Source organism: Dromaius novaehollandiae, chromosome 7, assembly GCF_036370855.1.
Source record: "Dromaius novaehollandiae isolate bDroNov1 chromosome 7, bDroNov1.hap1, whole genome shotgun sequence".
NCBI classification, from domain to species: domain Eukaryota; kingdom Metazoa; phylum Chordata; class Aves; order Casuariiformes; family Dromaiidae; genus Dromaius; species Dromaius novaehollandiae.
The window spans coordinates 15,071,157-15,087,305 of NC_088104.1; the positions used below are offsets into that span (position 1 = coordinate 15,071,157).

Below are 16,149 nucleotides of genomic sequence, written 5' to 3' on the forward strand. Positions count from 1 at the left end.
GAGAGTACCTGTGAGCTATAGAGCACCAGAGATTTTTCAGCAACACTTTTAGGCCACAGGGCAAAAGAAAGGCTGTATTAGGCGCTCTGTCAACTTTACCAAACTTCTGAGTTGAGGGCAGTCCTCCTGGTTACCTGCAGATCATTTAATACTTGTTTACAGATACAGAAGAGTGCAGTCCCCACCCTGGCTAGTCTGTGACGTCCAAGCAGGTCTGAAGTTTGGAGTTCTGGCAGAGCTTTGCCAGCGTGGACTCAGAAGACAAAGGAACAGCTATCTCCAGGTTTACATAAACAGACACTTGACCGCTTTTAAATAGAATTTAATGGTTACAAATCCTAGAACTACATGGAAAGCTGTTTTCTAGGCATTTTCTGTGTCATTGTCATCACTATCACTTAGACTCCAAAATCTCATCACTGGACTAGGACCCATAGAGTCATTTTTTCCAGGCTCATTACAATGTCTGCCAAGAGCACGTGCCTCTTATTTATGTACGACGTGCTGGGAAGGTGACTCCATACTTGGAAAATTCAATGGGCTTCTTTGCAAGAGAGCTGTGGGCAGAGCTCAGGGCCAGCTGCAAGGGCGGTAGGGCAAGGAGCAGCGCGCCAAGGGCTGTGCAGCCCCATCCTCTGCCCCATACATGGCAGCATCATCCATGCCATAACTCTCCCCGCAACCCCAGCTGAGGACATGGTGAGTTACACCACCAGCATTAGCCATGGGCCAGGCTGACCTTGGCACCTCTCCTGAGCTCCCCTCCCTGGTGCCCCATGCTGCTCTCCAGCTCCATGCCCTACTGCCCTCCTCGTGCTCCCTTGAGCCCTTGAGCAATGGAGTTTAAAAATGCATGACTCAAGTCCTTGTTCCTATCAAGCGCGTTCGCCCTGCCAACACCCGAGAGGAACAGCTTGCATGGATGCGAGTCAACAGCAGAGCTGAGCACAGCTCCCTCTGCACGCAGTGCTGGCCTTCTCTTGGAAAAGAGTTAACTGGCTCCCAGCATTTAGTGGTCAGCACTGCTTAGTACCTCAACTTTGCTGTTGGCTGTTCAGGTTTCTATTCAGGTGTGACAACTGGACAATTCCATATATTAGAGAGCAGTAGCCCAAGGTCAACACATCATAGAAACCACTCTATAGAAGCAATTCACCCAAACTGAGCCCCTACCACAGCTGGTTAAGCTGGCTAGATGGTCTCCTTCCTCAATGCAAAGAGGGACAGATGCCTCCAGAGGGTAATTCAGAGCAAGAAGCAACTTTGATTCAAGACTATGCAGGCAGGCTGGGAACATGGGTGGTGGGGCCACCACCTCAACTTCAGCAAGGACCTACAGTAGGAAACAGTAAGCCTTTTCCTTCTAAGTTCAATCTAAACCCCCATGCCTCAATTTTTAAGTCATTCAACTGGTAGCAATGTGGGAGAGTATATATGTGCGCTCATTAACACTTCCATTATGCTCCATGGTTTGGCAGGTGGTGCTGCATTATGGATATAAACAGTGCCAGCAAATGAGTCTACAGCACTTCACTAGATTAGTATGCTATGAAAAATCGTACCTCAAAAGTCTATGGCACTCACTTAATGCACCTCAGATGACTGAGGCCACAGCTGGGCTCCAAACACTACTATTCTGTGTAATCACATCAGAAATTCACTCACAACTTAAAAAGAAGAAAAAAAATCTCCATTTATAAAACAGAATCCCTTCTATTCGCCAATTAAAGGAAAAGGGAGACGCATACCCCTCACTGCCACAAAGCATCTTTCCCATACTGAACAGCAACTTCTCCTGCTTTTTCCATATATAAAGGTTCTAGCATCCCCATCAGTGAAACACACCACACAGTTATATTACTATTATACTAGCAGATGTCCAGAAACTGTGGGGTCAGATTTCCTGCAGATGGCTGTCCTGGGGGGGGGGGATGAGATGTGCATGGGTACCCCAACCAGGTGACGACTACGCAGTGCTACCTGTCATTACACGTGCAACCGTACAGTGTGCTAGCTCCCACGAGCCTGCACAGCTCCTGCTCTACCTGGGCAATGGGAAGAGTCATTTTCCAGGTAACACCTTGCGGGAACTGAACAAAACAAAGTAAATGGACAGTTTCTGAAGCCAGGCTCACCTACACTAGACTACCAAGGTCAAAGTGAGAGCCACTTTCAAAAAAGAGCCCCTGGTCCTTGACTAGTTCTGCCAGGGCATCGTTTTGGTTCAGTTACTCTGCTCTCCAGAGGGTTAGCATAAACACATTTCATTGCTTTCATTCTCATGAGTTCTAATCCCCTGTAGACCTCTGCAGAAAAGTTTCATAGAAATGCTTAGGCTCTGCCTTCAGTGCCTAGAACGATCCATTTTTCCTTCCATTCATCATACAGCTAGGATGCACAGCTATCCTGCTGCAGAGTCACGACAGAGTAAAGACATCAAGATCTTTTCCCCCAAAACACTGGGATGCAGTGTTGTGTTGCTCTGACCTTACTTTACCTCCTAGTAAAGTCATGCGGTCTCATTTGCCATCCCTGTGTCTGTAGGGTGCCATTACTTTTAAACACCACTAAGACAAAATGCTAGCTTTAGTCTTGGCAACTCAGCTACATCTCTTGTGTACCACATTTTAAATATCAGGCTCATAGAAAGAACAAGAAATTGGGATCTGGCTCTTCTTTGAACCGCTGGGTTCTCCTGCTAAGGGACATTTGCTCCACATAAGAGTCTTTTTCATGTGCTTCAGTACAGTCAAGGACATTTCAAAAATAAAATCTGAACTGAAAGATAACTATAGATATCCTTATGTTTTATCTTGACCTTGAGAGCTTGAATAACATAACATGAGATGGCTTCCCTTGACAGTGTCCTGACATGTTTCTGCATATAAAATTCTATTAAAAGCACAAAAGCATAGATAGGGAACGCATGGATTCCAGCCACTTAAAAAAAATAAAAATAAAGCCCCAAAGCATTAAGGGCTGGTAAGGGACAAGATTACTTTCATCCTGCCACAGCATGTTTCAATTTAACCACTGCATCTCTCAGCACTTTTGGTTCATATTCTTTTACCACACAGAGACACAAGTTTGGTATACGCCCAGCCTTAGGAAGGGGAAATGATATTTTGGGTCATCAGCTCCACCCACTGTGTCCACCCACTCCCCACTTGACAAAGCTTTTGAAGTGTACTGGTCTTAAAACAGGAATTAGTGCACATTAGCCTGGGGTCAGGAGGGCTTGGAGAGCAAGAGCTCCAGGTTGGGAGGCATTTCAGGAGCTTGCTGGGGCCAAACGCCTCTGTCAGCAAGTTTCTCCCTCCTCCGGTTGCTAACTAGGAGACTCTGCCCTGGGCTGCCTGCCTCTCCCCACCACAGCAGGCCAGCAGGCATCTCCTCACAACCTTCCCCAACTCTTCTTTTCCTGCTCTAAAGATGGCAGACCTCCACCCACCTCTTGAGTTTGGAAACCCTTCACCGCTCTGATGATTCATCTTCGCCCCTTCCCACCGCTCGGTCACTCTTCCATCTCTTGCATATCTTCCCAAGCCCATGCTATGTAGAGCCACTATTATTTTTCTCACAGCTTTTAGAAACGGATGAGGCAATCTGACCTCCAAACCAGAGGATTCCTTCCAGTGTTTGGTGCCACAAAAGGAATTACTCTTACACAGCACGAAACTGAACCAATTCTTTATGCAGTATACGCCTGAAAACATGATTTTCCCCCTTTTCGTTGACAACTTAGCATTTATTCTCATATTCTTGTGAGGCTGGTGTGTAAACAACAGGGAGTGACTTGCTGTGCTCAGGAGGCCTTAGAAAAAGAGTTGTATTTCTCTGCCCTCCCAGATCCAGTAAGCCATACTCCTGAGGTTCAGTTTCTGAAGTTCATAATTTTAAAATCCAAGGAATAAAAATTGGTTGCCAGAGATCTTTAGTAACACAAAAGTAGATAGACACTGTTCCATTATTAAATAATTCAGATCCCAAATGCTTAATTAAACAGACTTGCTACACTGCAAAAAGAATAACAAATTATATACCCCCTTGGCAAACTTCACTGATTAGCATGAAAGACTTTTCATGCTCCACAGGCATTCAGTGCAAGCCAAAGTTTAGAAGACAGACTTAACACTCCATTGGTAAATCTCATGTAACAAAATACTCACAGCTCACAGAATAGGGCTAACGCAGCATCCTATCAGCCTCTCTATGCCGCATTAAGCCATACTGCAGAATGCGCAAAGGAAATGATGCTCAACAGGACATTTTACCAGAGTGTTCAGTATCTTTTTAGACAGTATCTTTTAGACCGTATGTTTTTAGACAAACCCGAGGAAAGCAAATGGCCCACTCAGCTCCTCATGTGTGCTACTGTGTCTGTTTGCAGATTAAATTTAAAGGCATTGGCACAAGGATAAAACAAAGAGAGAAGTCTCTCCCAACGTTCTGCCCTTGAGCTACAAAATATTTTCTGAGGGAAGAGCTGCAAGTACTTACTGAAGTCTACCTAGTCACTATGGCTCATAGTAACCTTGAGATTTTCAGTCTAGGGTTACAGTCCCTCCTTGTTGGTGGCTGGGTGAAGAAGTGAGGCAGAATGGACACTGGATGGGCTCAGGCAACGAGTGCCTTGTTTGCCATGGCTGGTCACGTCAGGTGTAGAGCTGTGGTTGTACACGGATCTAACAGCTAGATCATTTGCTACTCTGAGAGCTAAGACTATCCATATTTGATGTTGGGCTGTTTCACAAAAACAATTTGCAAATGCTCAGTGAAAGCCCTTGATGGCTTCTTCTAGGATCGAGTGCCATGATTCCTAGGTAGAGATATATGTCCCCTCCCAGCAAATCTTGTACTAACACTGGCGGCACTAATGCATCTGTACCAAGTATTACACAAGATATCGGTTATACATTTTCTGAAGATTGCAATCTCTATTGGATTGCCAGTTGCCTATGCAGACCACTGAAGAGCTATTTGGGTATGTTAAGTACAGACGATAGACCTGATAACAATGTCTGGATGAGCCTGAAATTAAATTCCATCTACATTCTGCTACTTTACCTCATTCTGTACCTTTTTGGAGTCTGTGTCACAACAATCAACTGGTAAAGGAGCTTGTGTCACAGCTCACAAGCTTAGAAATGAAAATGCCTCCTGCCAGCGCTAGATCATTTTAGTTTAAATGGAAATGTGAATTTAAGTCTTACTTATGAACAGTGCAGCCAGAAAGCAAAACATGGTATGATCACATAATGTGTTACAGTTCAGTCCCTAACTTTACACACACAAGTTTGAGCTACTTCAAGAATCCATACCTAGACATTTCTAGGCTTTTGAGTTCTTGATTTTCAACCTTAAACTTTGCATAAGGTCATTAAGTGTGTGGAATATATGGTCACAGAGTGGTGCTGTTCGATTTGCGCTTTTGGAGTGACTGGGTGCCTTGAGACATGCAGCATGGATAGGATTCCCACTGCGGGAACGGCCATTAGCATCCTTTTACGTTGGGTTGGGTGGGTCATTGTTCCAGCTATTGGATATCAGACTCCATATAAGGCTCTGTGCTTTCAGCAAGGCAAACAACAGATCCCTATTCCAAAGCTTTTCACCGCCTCTTTTGGTGTCAAGATGAGCAAGTATTTGGTTCAACAAACCAGCCTTATATCATTAGAGGCTTTTCTGTTTTCCAGCATATCCCTCAAAAATATACTGAAAGAAGCTTAAATAAGCTCAGTTTCATACTGATATGACAGATTCTTAAAAAAAAAATCCCCCCAAACCCCTATAAGCCTGAAGATTTCACTTTGATTATTATTTTCAACTCTCTTCTGCAACTTCTCCTCCCAAATAAGTGAGTAAAGCAGAGGAGTACGCAGAGCACTTGGAGTGCCTGTGAAATGCAGATTTGGTAACAACAGGCGTTTGCCCGAGTCTGTTCACACAGCTTGGCACAAAGCCCATCTCCATCATCTGTTCTTGGCCTACCCGGTAGAGAAGTCCCAGCCCCGACCCCTCCTCTACCTGTGCTCAGAGCTGAGCCATGCTGGCAGGCAGACGTTCGGAAAGCTGAATTAATTGGTGCTCTCAAGCAGACCAGTATTTCATTAATATTAAGAGGCTTTAAAAAAAAAAAGAAAAAAGGAAAAGAAAAAACCTTGCACTGAATTAAATGCAAGTCAACTGAACTCAATAGCATCATGACATGCCATAAAAGAAAGTATCTAAAATCTGGCATCCCTGTGCCCCTACCAGGCTCCGAAAGGAGAGCTCTGGCAGTTTGCACTGCAGCAGACCACAACCTTATTTCTCTCTGGGATGGCTGCTCCTGTAAAGGGCCTGGCAGACCACAGCAGAGGCGCAGGCAGTGCCTGCTCCCACGCACACCTCAGGCACCGGCGCTGTGGGGGGACCAAGATGCAGAGGGACATCCCTGCTCCGCGGCCGAGGCTCTCCAGCAGCTGCGGCGAGGGCATGGCACAGCTGCAGCCCCTGGCTTGGCAAGCTTGAGTCCAAGCTCTGCCACTTGCACTGAGGTCTGGGGAGCTGACAGCACTGAGCACTTGTGGGGTCGTCAAGGAGAGCATTTCACTGTAACTAGCACAAGGTGTGCAATATGGGCCTGGGATAAGGCACAGCATGTTTTACAGCGGACTTCAGCGGGCTTTAGTTTGATCCGTAAATCCTCTAAACACTTCACAGGAGTGTTACTCAACTCCTGCTGCCTTCAGCCTCACAAGAGGTAGACATAAATACTGAGCATTAGCACAGCGCCCCATGACTCATTTTTTCTCCTTTTTAAATATAGCATCCTATAAATGTGAATACATTCTGGGAAATAAAACTCATATTGTTACCATTCACCATGCAACAACAACAAAAAAATCCATTCTGCAAGCCGTACAAGTTTCCACCACCCCAAAGGAAACCCTTTGGTGCCTCCCGAAAGGCCCGACACCGAGCGAAAGCGGTTCTCAGTCAGGCAGGAGACATCTCCCACACAGTGCAGACAAGTTTGCAGTGTCCTTACCTCGTGTGGGCCTCTCCTGCTCCCAGCCCCGTCATCCCCACCAGCCTCCATCCCGATACATCTGCCTCCAGCAGGGAGGCAGAAGGCTTCAGTGTTGTCAGCCCAGCTGCTTTTAGTAGCCCTGTCAACAGGAGAAGGCAAGCAGGGCTGGCTCTGGGCACAGGAAAAGCAGGGGTTTGCAAGGGGAGCAGGTTCAATTGCTGTGAAGCAGCCGGTGCCATATCTGGGAAGCTGGGCTTGCTGGAGAAGCAGCGGTGGCTCCTCAAGCTGGAGAGATGCCCCTGGGTCCCCACTGTCCTCCAGACATGGATTTTCTTTCTCTGTTCCTCCCTCCCTCATCAAGCCGGAACTTTCCTCCTCTGAAGACCAAAACTCCACGTTGCCGAGCTGAGGAAATACCCTGAGCTGGCTCAGAAACACCTAGGAGGAATCTGTTGGAAAAGAGTATGGATTGGAGCTGGGTGGTTTTCACGGGAACTGAGATTCAGTTTCACTACTCTGCTGCCTGTCCACCTCCAGGCTTTCCCCATATAAGCCTATGTACTTTCTTTTGCTTTCCTGAATTCCCCAACTGTAGAATAGAGACAGATACTACGTCCCTATATCACAGGTATGATGCAAAATAAATATACTTATCGTTAGAAGTGTTCCAAGAGTGCTTAAAAAAAATTGTATCACGAGTACCCAAGAGTAATACATCACCCCTAAAAAGGAAATCTAAGACTGAAAGCAAATTAAGGTCTTAACTACGCAAACATGAATATGACAACATGCAAGACTGTTTTCTTAGTCTATTTGTTTCTTCTGATAACCACGTTTGTCCTGGTGACTCAAACTGTTCCAATCTCAAGTTGTTTGAATTCAGTACACCAATTTGCATCTGGAGAAACATACGTTTTACTCCGTCTACAGTGAAGGCCAGGCTCTCTCTTGTCTTCCTAGCTGTCCTAATGACACAGCTGAAAATATATGCGTACGCCCACCCTGCTGTCAGATGACCAAAGAATAGACATTTTTACATCTTTGACCTCTCTAGCAAGATTACCCATTAGAATCTATTTTCCACAGTATTTTTCAAATGCTTTCTTCAGCCTCCCTAGTTAATAACTGAAATAAGTGGAGCAGAAGAGCTGCCACACTTGTCCTAAAAAAATGACATTTTAAAGACATGATAACAGAAGTCTTTTGGTAAAACTTTCAGGATTCTAGGAAGCTTAAAAACCTGATTCCTGTTTAAAACAGTGACTAAGACTCTTAGGAATCTAACTCCCAAAGTCACATAGGCACTTTTGAATGGGTTACCCTTTTAGAGTAATTATGCTATCAAAGTTCCAGTCAAAAGCTGATGAGCGTTACTAATATATGCCGATGAGTGAGCTCGTAAATGAGAGACCTCCTCGCTTTATTTACGCTCCAGTAAATCAGAAAGCACTCCAAGACTTACTTACATGTACAAGAGTAACAGAACTGACCCCAGGAAACACTTACCTAGGTTAAAGCATACCCCAGGGAGCAGGCTGACTGTAAACTGGCTGTCAGCAAAGTCACAGTGGGGGGCTGAGGCAATTCTACTCATTTACACCTTAGATGATGAAAACTTGGATCAGCTTTTCGGTCTTCAGTGGAGGAACACCAGGCACTACGTGCTCCACCACGTTTGATCACTGCTAATCACCATTCAGGTACCAATAGCTCTCAGTAAGTTCTCAATCACGCTCTTCACTAAACCAAGAACCAGGCAGATGCAATCCGACTGGGAGGGAGAGCAATAACCAAGTACAATGAGAACAGAGATGAGCAAACCAGCTGGGGGCATCTCCCCCACTTCCCCCATATTTGGGAAAATACATGGATTTTCCCCTCCATGAAATGGGACACCATTTTCTAGGGCCCCATGAAGTGGGCCACCAACTTACCATCAGGTAAGTTTATCACATTAATACGGGAAAGAACTGTTGTACACTCAGAAGCGAAGCTTTGTGTGAAACTATGTGAAGTGAGTTTGCAGCAATAAAAAAGGCTTAGACAAAGCAGGGGGTTGAGAGGGATGGAGAAAGATAAGAGAATAATAAATTGTTTTTAACCATACCGCATAAAGTTACACATTTGGTACAACATCCCTTCCAAAGCAGACCTTCAGAAAAAGGCACACAACTCATGACAGAAAAAGGCACATAACTCATGTTATCTGGGGGCAGGAGAAGGGAGTCAGCACACTGTTCAAGTAGCTCTTTGTAGGAGTAGAAAGAGAAAGGCGTTCAAGACTAATCTTGAGCCCATGAGTTGGAATCAACGGCAAACAAACTTCCAGAGGCAAAAGCAAATGAAGAAGGTCAGGATTTAGCTAAAAATTATAAGAAGCCTCACTTGTAGAAGGGCTGAGCAACTCTGTAGGCTGTTTCTGGCCCGTATTCGTCAGGCATAGGATGCAGCAGGGAGGAGAACCCAATCCCACAGCATTTCAAATACTTAGACACCTCCTGAGGTGTCTCAGCGTTTACTACTATATTTATGCTCCCAACACCCCCACGGAGAAGAAGCTTTTATTGCTCCATTTCAGAGAGAAGAAAAGTGGGTTCAATAAGAAGCAGATTCACTGTTAGAAACACGTGTAAAAGTTGCTGATTTCAGCCTAACTGCCTGTGACAGAGAAGATACCTGGAGATAGGTTTTCCACCTCTTCGGCCAGCTCTGATTGCTCTCTCTGATGAAACCTATGCATCTGTGCAGTGCTAAACACCAGTTATCGAAGAATTTGTGTCTGAAGCTGTAATATCTGCAGGAGGGTCAGTAACAAATACTGCAGCAGACTACTTAAAAATAACCTCCCCCAATCCTTTCCCCACCTCTTCCCTCAATCCTTACTTCAGCAGATACCCATTTTATCTTTCTGTAGTTATTTCATCATCTAACAGCAGTCAGTTTGCCACATCTCCATGCAAGATTTCCATATGTATTACTCCCTCACTGACATTTTCTCATATATACATGCCTGGATCAGCAATTGCTCCACTAAATTCTCAAATAGAGAATAAGAGTCATAAATCTCAAAAATGAGCATGCCAAGAAATCCAGCACCTGACATTAAAGCTGCTCATTTCTCCCCTCTGCTCAGAAAGAGCCAGTCATAGCTTATTGCAGATATTATTAAAGTTTATGGATTTGCTTTAGATTTACATTAGATGTAAACCATCAGTATGTGACCCATTGGGCTGCTGGCTGCCTACCTCTCAATATTTGGTATTCCCCATGGAAAAATATACAGGAGGTGATGCTCTAGTAGCACAAGATGACTGTATTCCCCTCCCCACCAAGTACCTTCTCTGTCAAGTCTCTTCTGTAAGCAACAACAGCAGAAAGAAGCAGCAACTCCATGAAGGAGTGGGCCAATGTTCCTCCCATCTGCCATTCCCACGCTCATTCTGTTTTCACTTGGACCGAATCCTCCCAACCCCTTCTGCTCTGTATTTCATTAAATTTGGGTGCCTCAGACACCAAGAATAATATCGTTGATCTTTGAAAGGTCACTTTCAAGCGCATTTCCATATCTTTTAAGATCGTTTCTCTTCCTCAGTCCTGTTTATAGCACTGCCTTGGAGGCCTGAAAATGAATTCGATATAGCTATTGAATCTGTCCCTTCAGCCCTGATCTACTCAGTTAAGACAGTGAAAGCTCCTGCAAACACCAGTCCCTTGTGCCTCTTCGTTATTGCAGATACATGTTAATATTCTCCATCTCATGGGTAGAGCCCGAAGTCCCCTCTGTGTTGAGGGCTACGTATACCCATGCTAAGGTATGATCCCTTCCTCCTACATACAACCAACACAGGTAAGGGTGGAAAAAGGGGTATGCGGTCATGTAGAAGATGCAATACTGAGGTAAGACTGAGGGTAGCTACCAACCACAGAGGCAACACACTGCACCAGAGCCCCAAACAGGCTGCAAAGACTGAGGAAGGTGGAAGGTAGAAGCAAGGAGTCACCAGTACCAACAGCTTTGCAGTAGCAGCAAAAAGCAAATAAACCAGAGAGAAAAAAAGTTAAGACTGGTCCGGTTGAGGTCTGGATTCTAAAACCTTCATAGAGCAGACTAATTCATCCTAATGAATTAACCCACCTCTACCAACAGGTCAGCGTGGAGGGCCTATTTTTCAACCAGGGGAGGTTGGTAGAGGCTCTTGGCTTGAACCCAGCCACAGAAAAATTCCACACCTAAAGAGAGCAGATAAAAAGGAAAGGGCAGAGACAGATGAAGCCAAGCAGTTTTCCTCAAAGACCCCTCAAAAAGGGAGAGCAGAACAGCGCAGAGCTTCTGCCCTGACAGTCTCAGCAGCAAAACGCCATCAGGTGGCCACAGAAACCACATGGTGCAAACTGAAGGGGCCACACAGGTCTCGGGTACGGGACACTGTTTCTGTTCATGGTTAACGAAGAGTGCTAAGGAACCCACAGCACATCAGCTGTGATAACGATTAACCACATTTGTTTGTCCTATATTTACTTGTCCTTGCTCGCTACTTAGCCAATGTCAGCTCAGGTATGGGGCTCGTCCTCCTCTGTCTGGTCCCAAAATGCCAGCAGGTCTCTCAGTACCAAAGGCATGTGGGGAGAAGGACAGAAGCAGCCCTCTCTAACTGCTGGATAATCCAGTTTTATCCCTCCCTTTCGCTAACCTCAGTCCCAGTTTAAGAAAAGCATCCCAACCCAACCCCCTCCAAAAGCTCCCCCAATGAAAACGGCAAGCTTGGTTTCTCTAATTCTCAGATCCTCTGCAAAAAATCTTGAGCTTGTGAAAACACCCACCAAAAACTTCAACAAATAGACGCTGCCTTTCACATAAATTCTGAAAGCAGATGCAGGGCCAGCTCCATCCCCGTTGCAACTCCCCTGATCCAGCAGTGACACTAGCGGGGCGTTTGGCCCTCAGCAACCCAGGCTACTCACTGTATCGTGAGAGATCTGCTGGGATGACAAAGAAAAAAATCAGACAGTCAAACAAGCTGACACAGAACTGTATGATAAAGAACTTCCATTTTCTAGGGACTATCTGCACTATTCTTTAAAGAGGTGCTGGCAGTTTTGTGTTTTGGTGCTCACGTACCACAGATGGCAATCCCATCTCTGGTAGGCTGTCTGAGGCTACACTGTCAATTTTTTCTTTAAGCTACTGCTTCATTTCCCTGCTGCACCTTTGTCTTCTCTCTTACCTTCCCTTAAAATATTTTTATACAAGGGAAAACTAATAGGACTCTATTTCTGTAATAAACCTAACAGATCCAGAGCAATAGAGAAGCACCTCTCACAAACAAAAATAACGATAGCTGACCCAGGCAGTCTTGGACCTCTGAAATGGCTCTCTCTGGCACAGAAAGGACCTGAACTAACCTGATAATTTCATACCAAAAACATAGAAAGGCTATCTGAGCACAGGTATGACTATAAAAAGCTAGTACATTTGTTATTAATACTATCATATGAACAGTTTCCATATCAGTCATAAATAGATTTTTTTCCAGTAACCAGCATCCCTTTAAGCCTATCACTAAAATCCTAACTTTAGATGACTCACAAGATAACTAAGAAATACATAGCTTAGATTTTCATACTTTTATAACATAAGGCAACTGAAGCAGAAAACTGCCAGCTGATTTGTGCCTGCACTAGGGGAGGGTCTCACACGGGCCCTGACTCCACGGTGGGGTTTGCTCCCTTAACAAAACTGCCCCAAACAGCCCACAGTGTAACTCTCGATCATAAAAATCAGATTAACAGAGGGAGTTACTATACACCAGCCTATGACCGCCAATGCGCAGGATGCTGAAACTGGTCCATCCAGGGTCTAACTCTAACTCGCTCCTCAACTTTCAGTCAGCTTAGCCTTACGGATTAGTTCCTCTGTCTGGGAAGCAGGGATTTCTACACACTGTTTCCAGAGCTCTAGAGCCACTAAGGAGAAAAAAAAGTTGCAGATTTTCTTTCTAATTACCAGCAATCCCAGGCACAAGAGCTGAAAACTCCCAGTCCTTCAGCTGCATTCCAGTTCTTTTTTCTTAAAGAAAAATTAAGACATAAAAAGTATGCCCTCCTCATTCCTCCGTGATGAAAGACAGCATCTACATCTTTCTTTTAGAAGTCCAGCAAATTAACAAACAAATGAAATACGAAACTAATCTGGAAGCTTTCAAAAAGTATCTAGTGGTCCGAAATCAGTTCTAACGCAAGATAAGAAATCTTGCGATTCAAAAGACCAGAACATGAAAGTCGTGATAAAGAGGTTACTAAGTATCTGAACATGCTGGGGAGGGGGGACACGACAAAAAACCTCCAACAAAAACCAAAGCTTAGAAACATCTTTCCTTGGACAGCATAATTCAAAAGGACCCCCCTGCCCACCACGTACCCCACAACAGTCCGGCCCTTCTACGCTCTGTTTTTAAGCGTTCACTAGAAAAAGAAAGAAAGAAAAAAACAACCCAAGAAACCCGAAGCCCACCACTACAGCCCCACAGCACCCGCAGCACAGAGCTCCCGTACCATGGACACACCGAGGTTTCACGCTCTCCAGCGCAGCAGCTTCCTCCGGGGCTCCAGGGCTGCGGCGGCGGCGGCCTCTCCCCCCGCCCGACGGCCGAGCGGCAGCGCAGGGCCCGGCGACGCTCCTCTGCAAGGGGCCGCGGGCGCCGCTCATGCCACAGCGGGGCACCGCATTTCGGCAGGAATACTGCAGGAGGGGAAAGAAAAAAGGAGGAAAAAAAAAAAAAAAAAAAAAAAAGGAAAAACCACAGCAGTTAGAGATGGGTGTTACAATAAGTTGGCTGGAGCAAGCGCTGATCCCACCCCTCCAAGGGGCATCGCTGAACAGTTCGGCATTTCACATGCAGCCTCCCGGCTGCGCTGTAGTTCTTAACAAAGCTATCGAACACACCTCCCTTTTAGTTTTTTTTTAAGCCATTTTTTCCCTCTTATAACTGAAAAACAACAACCACCCAAGCCACCGAGCCCGCCAAGCGCTGCCCCGAACGCCGCCGCGCCTCGGCGCCCCGCCCGCCCCGCTCACCGGGGCCGCCCGCGCCCTCGCAGCGCGCCCCAGCCGCCCAGAGGCGCCCGCGACGGGCAGGGCAGGGCAACGCCGCGCCGCCCGCTCCCCCCGGCCCGGCCCCGGCCCCGGCCCCGGCCCGGCCGCCGCGGGAGGGCAGCCCGCACCCGGCCGCCCCTTATAGCGCCGCGGCGCCTGCTATAAATAGCCCGGCCCCGGGGAAGGGGGGACTGCGCTGGGTGTTGCTGCCGGGGGGCTGTGCGCGGCCGCGAAGGCCCGACATCACCTGCGGGCTCGGCTGCCTTTTTTTGGAGGTTTTTAATTTTTTTTGATTTTTTTTTTTTTTATTTTGGGCGACTTCGCGCCCGTCCCCGCCCGCGCCCGGGCGGCGGCGCGGCCCCAACCCCTGCCCGGGGAATGGGCCCGTCCGCGGCGCGGCCTTAAGGTGGAGCGCGGCGGCGCCTTAAGCGCGGCGGGGGGCGGCCGCGGCCCCGGGGGGGCGGCGGTCCCGGGGGGGCGGGCACGGAGCCTGCCGGGCCTGGGCGCCCGCCGCATCTTCCCGCGGAAGCGGGAGGAGAGGGAAGCATCGCTTCTGCTGATGGACAGGCAGCAGCCGGGGCACACTTGTATTAACCGGGCTGCACCGTGTTACCCAGCTCTCGCTGTAAGCACATAGGAACTGGCTACTGTCTGCATATATATATGTATTTTATCCTAAATACACAGAAGCCTTATCAAGTTTTATCACAATAACGGAATTTGCATTTAATAACACAGGGGTTTATTCCAGGTGAGACCTCAGGGAACAGACCGGGGTGTTCCAGCCCTTCTTTCTGCCCTTTCCTGGCTCTGGGAAACCAAAGCCAAGCAGCGCTTCACCTTTGTGTCTCACCTGCAGTTTCCTCGCCTCCACGCTCCTTCCTGCAGCAGCTGTGGGTGAACATCCCGGCTGAGCGAGGACCGGGCAGCCAGGCTCTGCCCCCGTCTGGCCCCTGCAGCGCTTGGGACGCAGCCCTGCAAGGTGCTCGGGCAGCACCCAGTGCTGAGGGCACGCAGCATCGCGGGACTGACTTACCTTGCTGGGTCCCGGCCCTTCTGCGTGCTGCTTTGCAAAGCAGATGTTACTCAGATGGGTTCCGACAGGCAAACCAACATCCCCAGTTCCCCTCCTGTGCCAAATTAGCATTACTTACACTCTGGTACTCCTTGGAAACATCTACCCAAGGCAGTCTTGCACCGTGCCGTGTCCTGTATGTTCACACGAGAGCCTCCAGAGACTTCACTGCATTGGCAAAAGGCAGGCGAAGAAGCAAGTTGCCATTTCACAAACAAGAAACTTGTGTAGAAATCTGCATCGGTCCACAGGCGCTGAGTACGTGAGAGGATGCAGGCACGCAGCAAGCGATCGGAGCTGGGCTGCCCATGGCAAGCACGCCAGCGCTCAGCCCCTCGCACAGCAAAGGAGGCTCCTCTGTTGCGCCTCGTCCTCACCAGAGATCACCTGAGCAAGTGGACAAGCCCTGAAGACTGAGGTCCTCTAATAACAGCCTCTCAGTGACAGGTGAGCTGGGCAGGCCTCCTTCGTTTCATTGAAAGGGGGCCTAAGCAAATACAAACTATTTTACATTTATTATGAACTAGGAGTACTGCCACGAACGCATACAGCAGATCAACTGGCTTCAGTCGGCTGTAAATTCCTCACTAATCCCACTCCGTCTCAAGACTCAGCAAATGAGTCCAGAACCCCCTAAGCTTCTCCGACTAAAGCAGAGGGCTGAGATGGTTTGTTCGTATGAATCCACAGCTTGGCTTGCAAGACAAGCATTTGTCAACAGGAGTCACAGGTTCATATGTGAATTTGATGCAATCATTCAAACTTAGCTCATCTGCTGGCTGCAAGTTCTCCTTGCTGGCCAAAGTGCATGCAGGGCAGCAGGGGAGGTGCTCAGCTCCGACCGATCCCGCTCTCGGCTGTCAGCACAGCCCGTGACGAGCAAGTGTCTCCCTGGCAAAGCTGCCAAGTGCGCACGTGCTCCCGTGAAACACCACGGGTTGTTTGTACACCCTCAGAGGCACAGAA

The 16,149-nt window shown here is 47.4% G+C and overlaps 1 protein-coding gene across 4 annotated transcripts in view; it reads right to left on the minus strand.

The window, feature by feature from the left end:
• The window catches only part of MRAS (muscle RAS oncogene homolog), a 41,104-nt gene extending 26,834 nt beyond the window's left edge, over positions 1-14,270 (minus strand). For 2 of the 4 annotated variants that reach the window (XM_064514739.1, XM_064514738.1), the window contains exons 1-2: positions 14,091-14,270; positions 13,579-13,754 (exon numbers count right to left, since the gene is read on the minus strand). The gene's annotated coding sequence lies outside the window, so the exon portion shown is untranslated. Of the gene's footprint in view, positions 1-13,567; positions 13,755-14,090 lie in introns of all 4 variants that reach the window. The other 2 variants (XM_064514737.1, XM_064514736.1) reach the window with 1 other exon arrangement.
• Positions 14,271-16,149: the final 1,879 nt, after the last annotated feature.